General features: G+C 40.2%; 1 pseudogene; it reads right to left on the bottom strand.

Moving 5' to 3' along the window:
• Nucleotides 1-348: 348 nt before the first annotated feature.
• LOC119535295 lies at nucleotides 349-1,311 on the bottom strand (annotated as a pseudogene).
• Between the last annotated feature and the right edge of the window lie 7,039 nt (nucleotides 1,312-8,350).

Here is an 8,350-nt window from a genome sequence, read left to right as displayed (position 1 = left end):
GAAAACTCTGAAGCATTCACATGCAAAGTCGTCTTAGCTTCCCCAGGCACAGTAAAACACCCCTACGCAACACCCTCAAAGTCTGAAATCTTGCTGCAGCTGAGCTGTAGTTCAAGCTGCAAGGCTCACAAAATTAAAGAAGCCAGAATGAGCCAATGCAGATAGGAAATTCCAGCAGTTAATCTCAATCTGCCTTTCCTCAATTTAGGATAAGCTCTAATATACCCGATGTGGGATGTAGAAAGCTACACTGGAGCAAGCTGGGTCTTCTGCTGAACTTTTCAAATACCGAGGGAAAACAAGGAGCGGGATTGATTTTATTTTTAAAAAGCCTCAGAAGTTATTCTATTACCAAGGTACATGGCTGAACAGGTAGGACATAGATTCCCCATTGTGAGTTCTCCTGATGTCTTCTGCAAGGATCATGGAGATATCGATCACCTGTATTTTGGAGCAATGCTTCATCTTATCCTCCTGAGGTATGGTATTGGTGACTACTACTGCTTCAAAACACGCATTGTTGATGCGAGAAATAGCTGGGCCAGAAAAGATTCCATGAGTCAAGATAGCGTAAACCCTGGTGGCTCCAGCTGACAGAAGTTTTTCAGCTGCATGACAGATTGTGCTACAAGTGTCAGCCATGTCATCCACAAGGATGGGCACTCGATCCTTCACATCTCCCACCAGCACCATGCGGTCCACTTCATTGGCCTTCTTCCATTCTTTGTGAATCGAGGCAAAGTCCACATTCAACCAGTCTGCAATGGAGGTCACTCTCTTAGCTCCACCAGCACCTGGTGAGACAATAGTGCAGTTCCTCCACTCAGACCTATTCTCCCTTATCCACTTCAGGACAGCTGGCTCTGCATACAAATTGTCCACTGGGATATCAAAAAAAACCCTGAATTTGAGAAGCATGAAGGTCCATGGTGATGATGTGATCTGCTCCTGCTACAGAGAGCATATTTGAGACAAGCTTGGCTGAGATTGGGGCCCGGCTCTTATCCTTCTTATCCTTCTGGGCATAAGGGAAGCATGGGATGACTGCAGTAACCCGGCTGGCTGAAGCAATCTTGCAGGCATTAATCATAATCAAAAGCTCCATGAGATTGTCGTTGATTTCACCACAACCACTCTGAACAATGTAGACATCCTCTCCATGTACACTCTCTCCAATTTCCACACAGGTCTCCTGGTTGCTGAATTTCTTAGTCACCACCTTGCCTAGCTCCAGGCCAGGCAGTCGGCAATTTTCTGGGATAAGTCCTGGTGAGAGCTGCCGCTGAAGATTTTGATATTCAGCATCTCGGTCAGCTGTCTTAGGCACTCTTTGCTCAGCGATCGCTGTGCTGCTGCTGAGACAGGAACCGAAGTCGTACCAGAGACTCAATACTAACCGCTTTGCATTGCTACTCCGCCATCTTACCTGACTAGTTTTTTTTTTTTTTTTTTTTTTCATTTTTATTGAGATTGTTCAGATACCATACAATTATCCAAAGATCCAAAGTGTACAATCACTTGCCCCTGGGTACCCTCATACAGCTGTGCATCCATCACACTTAATTTTTGTTCAATTTTCAGAAACTTTTCATTACTCCAGACAAGAAATAAAGTGAAAGATGAAAAAAGAAAAAAAGAAAAGGAAACTCTAAACCTCCCCTATCCCTAACCAACCCCCCTCAATTGTTGACTCCTAGTATTGATATAGTACGCTTGTTACTGTTTATGAAAAAATGTTGAAATACTACTAACTGTAGTATATAGTTTGTAATAGGTATATAGTTCTTCCCTATATGCCCCTCTATTATTAACTAATTGTATTGTCATACATTTGTTCTGGTTCATGAAGTGATTTCTAGTATTTGTACAGTTGATCATGGACATTGCCCACCATAGGATTCAGTTTTATACATTTCCATCTTTTGCCCTCCAACTTTCCTTCTGGTGACATATATGACTCTGAGCTTCCCCTTTCCACCTCATTCACACACCATTCGGCCCTGTTAGTTATTCTCACATCTTGCTACCAACACCCCTGTTCATTTCCAAACATTTAAGTTCATCCTAATTGAACATTCTGTTCATACTAACCAAGAGCATCTACATTTCTTCCACAAGGCAGGAGGGAGAGTCAAAGAAGGTAGAGAGGCAAAAGAAAGAGGAAGCAAAAAAATGACAGCTAGGAAGCAGCAAAAGGAAAAATAACCTTAAAGTAGAATAAAGAATCAGACAATACCACCAATGTCAAGTGTCTAACATGCCTCCCCTATCCCCACCTCTTATCTGCATTCACCTTGGTATATCACCTTTGTTACATTAAAGGAAGCATAATACAATGATTCTATTAGTTACAGTCTCTAGTTTATGCTGATTGCATCCCTCCCCCAATGCCTCCCCATTTTTAACACCTTGCAAGGTTGACATTTGCTTGTTCTCCCTCGTAAAAGAACATATTTGTACATTTTATCACAATTGTTGAATACTCTACATTTCACCAAGTTACACAGTCCGTCATTATCTTTCCTCCTTTCTTGTGGTGTCTCACATGCTCCCCATCTTCCTCTCTCAACTGTATTCATAGTTACCTTTGTTCAGTGTACTTCCATTGTTGTGCTACCATCTCCCAAAATTGTGTTCCAAACCACACACTCCTGTCTTCTATCACCCTGTAGTGCTCCCTTTAGTATTTCCTGTAGGGCAGGTGTCTTGTTCACATAGTCTCTCATTGTCTGTTTGTCAGAGAATATTTTGAGCTCTCCCTCATATTTGAAGGACAGCTTTGCTGGATACAGGATTCTTGGTTGGCGGTTTTTCTCTTTCAGTATCTTAAATATATCACACCACTTCCTTCTTGCCTCCATGGTTTCTGCTGAGAGATCCGCACATAGTCTTATTAAGCTTCCTTTGTATGTAATGGATCGCTTTTCTCTTGCTGCTTTCAGGATTCTCTCTTTGTCTTTGACATTTGATAATCTGATTATTAAGTGTCTTGGCGTAGGCCTATTCATATCTCTTCTGTTTGGAGTATGCTGCGCTTCTTGGATCTGTAATTTTATGTCTTTCATAAGAGATGGGAAATTTTCATTAATTATTTCCTCTATTATTGCTTCTGCCCCCTTTCCCTTCTCTTCTCCTTCTGGAACACCAATAATACGTACATTATTGTACTTTGTTTCATTCTTGAGTTCCCGGAGACATTGCTCATATTTTTTCATTCTTTTCTTCATCTGCTCCTTTGTGTGTAGGCTTTCAGGTGTTTTGTTCTCCAGTTCCTGAGTGTTTTCTTCTGCCTCTTGAGATCTGCTGTTGCATGTTTCCATTGTGTCTTTCATCTCTTGTGTTGTGCCTTTCATTTCCATAGATTCTACTAGTAGGTTTTTTTGAACTTTTGATTTCTGCCGTATACATGTCCAGTGCTTCCTTTACAGCCTCTATCTCTTTTGCAATATCTTCTCTAAACTTTTTGAATTGATTTAGCATTAGTTGTTTAAATTCCTGTATCTCAGTTGAAGTGTACGTTTGTTCCTTTGACTGGGCCATAACTTTGTTTTTCTTAGTGTAGGTTGTAATTTTCTGTTGTCTAGGCATGGTTTCCTTGGTTATCCAAATCAGGTTTTTCCCAGACCAGAACAGGCTCTGGTCCCAGAGGGAAGAAATATTCAGTATCTGGTTTCCCTGCATGTGTGTCTTAGAGAATTGCTCCACCCTTTGATGCCTCGGGTCACTGTGCTTTTCTGCCCAGCAGGTGACGCCTGTTAGCCTATAATTCTTGACTGGTGTGAGGAGGTATGGCCGTGTTCCCCCAGGCTCTGGGGTCTGGTTCTGAATGGAAAGGGCCCCACCCCTTTCCTCCTAGAGAAGAAAGACCCCTCAGGTGGAGGTCATTAGCATTTCAATGGTCTCACTCTCTGCTTGTGGTGTCTCCACCCTTCCCAGAGTCACAGCCCTGGAAACTAAAAATGACTGGGGCTTTCTCCACTGAGCCAAAAAAGAAACAGATAGTTCCCTTCAGACGGAGTCCAAGGCGACCCTCCGGCTCTTCCAGGTCAGTTGTCACCCAAAGCCTCTGTCTGTTTTTTGGGGCTGCGTACCTGTAGTGAGCAGTTCACACTCGCTACTTAAAACCCCAGTTGGAGCTCAGCTGAGCTATATTCACTTGCTGGGAGAGAGCTTCTCTCTGGCACCATGAGGCTTTGCAGCTCGGGCTATGGGGGAGCGGGTCTCCCAACCTGGTTCCGCAGGTTTTACTTACAGATTTTATGCTGTGTTCTTGGGCATTCCTCCCAATTCAGGTTGGTGTATGATGAATGGATGGTCTCGTTTGTCCCCCCGCAGTTATTCTGGGTTATTTACAAGTTGTTTCTGGTTTTTTGTAGTTGTTCCAGGGGAACTACTTAGCTTCCACTCCTCTCTATGCCGCCATCTTGTCCCGAGTCCCTGACTGTAGTTTTGAAAGAAGTTCTGTGGGTAAAATACTATCAAACAGCATTGCATGCTACAAAGAAATCTTTTATGAAAGGAAGAGTCAATTGATGTGGCAAACTCATTGTTGTCTCGTTTTAAGAAAATGTCATAGCCACCCCAACCTTCAGCAACCACCACCCTGATCAGCAGCCATCAACATTGAGGCAAGACCCTCTACCAGTAAAAGATTAAGCCTTGCTGAAGGCTCAGATAATGGCTAGCATTTTTTACTAATAAAGGTTTTAAAAATTAAGTTACATGCATTGTTTTCTTTTAGACATAATGCTATTGCACACTTAATAGACTACAGTGTAGTGTAAACATAACTCTTATATGCATTGGGAAACAAAAATATTGTGTGGACTTGCTTTATTTCAGTGGTCTGGAACTGAGCCTGCAATATCTCCAAGGTATGCCTGTATCAGATAAGAGTTTAATATCCAGAATATATAAAGAAATCCTACAATTCAACAATAAGAAGACAAATAACTCAATTTAAAAATGGGCAAAACCAGAGAAGCTAAGAGAGGACTCCCAGATGCTTAGAGAGAAATGCCTAGGGAGAACCAAGCAGAGATCTGAGAGAAGCTAAGAGAGACAGAAGCTCAGAGACATTTTGGAGAAAGCCATTTTGAAACACAACCCAGGAGCAAAGGGCCAGCAGATGCCAGATACCAGCCACGTGTCTTCCCAGCTGACAGGTGTTCTGGATGCCATTGGTGTGTCTCCAGCGAAGGTATCCTCTTGTTGATGCTTTAGTTTGGACACCTTTATGGCCTTAGAACTGTAAAATTGTAGCCTAATAAATCTCCTTTAAAAAAGCCAGGAAAAAAAAAAAACCAAAACAAAGATATATATACAAATGGCCAATAAACACATGAAAAGATGCTCAACATCATTAGACATTAGGGAAATGGAAATTAAACCACAATGAGATACTATTTCACACCCACAAGGATGGTTATCATTAAGATAACAGAAAATAGCAAATGTTGGACAGAACATGAAGAAACTGGAACTCTAGTACATTGTTGGTGGGAATGTAAAATGGTGCAGCCACTGTGGAAATTAACATGGCAGTTCCTCTAAAAGTAAAATACAGAATTACCATATGACCCGGCAATCCCACTTCTAGCTATATAACCAAAGAGATTGAAAACATGGTCACAAATAGATATTTGTACACCAATGTTTATGGTACCATTATTCACAAAAGCCTAAAGCTGGAAGCAACTCAAATCTCCAACAAAAAATGAAGGGATAACAAATGTGGTTCATACACACCAATGGAATGCTATTCAGTCATAAGAAAAAATGAAGTTTTGAGACATGCTGCTAAAACCTTGGAAACATTATGCCCAGTGCAAGACACATAAGAACAAAAACTCTATCATATCACTTATAAGAGATGGCTAGAAATAGCAAATTCACAGATTAGAGGTTCCTGGGAAAGAGGGAATGGTAAGGGGGAAAGGGGGAAGGTTTGTAAAAGTAAACAATTAAAAAAATGTTTTTTAAAACTGGTGGTTATGGCAAAAAAAAGAAAATTCCCTTTGTGGTTAGTGCTTTTTGTGTCTTAGAAATTTTTCTGTACCCCCAAATCCTGAACATACTTTACCTTCCACATTTAGATGTACAATGTGCCTGGAATAAATCATTTGTGTATGATATGAGGTAAAGCTCAGATTTCATTTTTTTCCATATGTTTAACCATTTGTCCCACAAGAAGTTATTGAAAATACTATCCTTTGTCCTCTACTGCTTTGTATATACCTTTATTATAGTCAAATGTACAAATATACATAGGTTTGATTCTGGGCTCTATATTCTGTTTTATTGGTCTCTCAATTCATTCTTGCATCAATATCATGCTGTCTTTATTCCTTTAGCTTTATAATAAGTGTTAATATTCATAGAGGAAGTACTCCAAACATGTTCTTTTCAAAGGGGTGATTAGCTGTTCTTGGACCTGAAATTTTATAATCAGCTTGTCAAATAACGCACATACTTTTGGGACATTTTTAGGGGGAGAATCCTAGTTTATAGAATTGTGTGGTGAAATTAATAGCTTTATTATATTAATTTATAGTAAATAAACATGTTTTTCCTTCATTTATTAGATTGTCTTTAATTTTTCTCAATAATGTATAATTTTTTGTGTTAGTCACACGTCTTTTGTTACATTTGTTTCTACATATTTGAAAATTTTTATGCTATTTTAAGTTTTTATTGTGACTATCCAAATCAAGAGTTAGGTGGCCTTCTTACTTCTAAACCTAAACTCAAATCTTAGAACTTACCACCCTGACAGAACAAAATGTCACACCTGCCAGGACCAAAGGAAAAGGATCCAGAAAGAGAAGTTGACTTCATAGAGGCTCACTTATACTGCCTGGAATACATATCCCAATCAGTGGCCAGAGATCTTATCATTTATATCACTTGAGTAGAAATCAGCACCTCAAAAGATCAATACAGCCTGGAATAGTCAACAGGCCATTTAGTTGGGCATGCCCCTTATCTAAGGAGCTGGGTGCCATATGTAAATTTCAGGCACACACTGTTGTGTTAACTTGGCTCAGTCCTCCAACCATTCTGGTTTCACTTCGTCTGCATTGACTGGTTCCTTCTGTAACTCTGGCCCTTGGTAGATCACCTTTGCCACCCATGGCCAGGGTGGGTTTTGTGATCGGAGGAGAAGCATGCTCCTTCCCTGATCCAGGGAGCCAGCATGGTGAAATCAAACAAAACATGGTCTTTGGAATCAGATAAAACTAGATGTGACTCCTATCTCCCCTACTGAAGATTTATATGGTCAGATAGTCTTTAGCTTTTTTCCTCAGCAATAAAACACAGCAGTAATGGCTACCTAGCAAGGCAGTTGTGAGAATTAAAAAACACTGTATGAAATACATGGAATTTGCTGGTCGTCATTCCTCTCAGTTTCAGGTTGAACCTGCCCAGCTACCTGAACCTTAATATTTCTGGACTTGGTCCATAAGAATTCCATAAATTAAACTCTGTTTTGGGCAGTTGCCACCATTAGATCAGATTCCCTGAGTTCTGCGCTCTTAAAATGTTCTCCATATTTCTTTTTTTTTTTTTAAATCAATTTTATTGAGATATATTCACATACCATACAATCATCCATGGTGTACAATCAGTTGTTTATAGTACCATTATATAGTTGCACATTCAACACCACAATCAATTTTTGAACATTTTCATTACCACGCACAAAAAAGATTAAGAATAAAAGTTAAAGTAGAAAAGAACACCAAAAACATCCCTCCCTATTATTCATTTACTTTTTGTCCTCATTTTTCTATTCATCTGTCCATACACTGGATAAAGGGAGTGGGAGCCACAAAGTTTTCACAATCACATGATCACACAGTGTAAGCTATGTAGTTATAAAATCATCTTCAAGAATAAAAGCTACTTGGTTGCAGTTCAACAGTTTCAGGTATTTCCTTCTAGTTATTCCAATATACTAACAACTGAAAAGGGATATCTATGTAATGCATAAGCAGAACCTCCAGAATGACCTCTTGACTCAGCTTGAGATCTCTCAGCCACTGAAACTTTATTTTGTTACATTTTCTTCCCCTTTTTGGTTCAAAAAGGCTTTTTAATCCCACAATGCTGGGACCAGGTTCATCCCTGGAAGTCATGGCCCATGTTGCCAGGGAGATGTACATCCCTGGGAGTCATGTCCCATGTGGTGGGGAGGGCAATGAGTTTACCTGCCGAGCTGGCTTAGAGAGAGGCCACATCTAAGCAACAAAAGAGGTTCTCTGGGGGTGACTCTTAGGCCAAAATTTTAAGTAGGTGTACCAGTTTGTATATATTATGTCCCCCAGGAAAGGCCATGTTCTTTGATGCA

The sequence above is a fragment of the Choloepus didactylus genome, chromosome 5 (genome assembly GCF_015220235.1).
Source record: "Choloepus didactylus isolate mChoDid1 chromosome 5, mChoDid1.pri, whole genome shotgun sequence".
NCBI classification, from domain to species: domain Eukaryota; kingdom Metazoa; phylum Chordata; class Mammalia; order Pilosa; family Megalonychidae; genus Choloepus; species Choloepus didactylus.
This window is presented reverse-complemented; position numbering and strand designations above follow the sequence as displayed.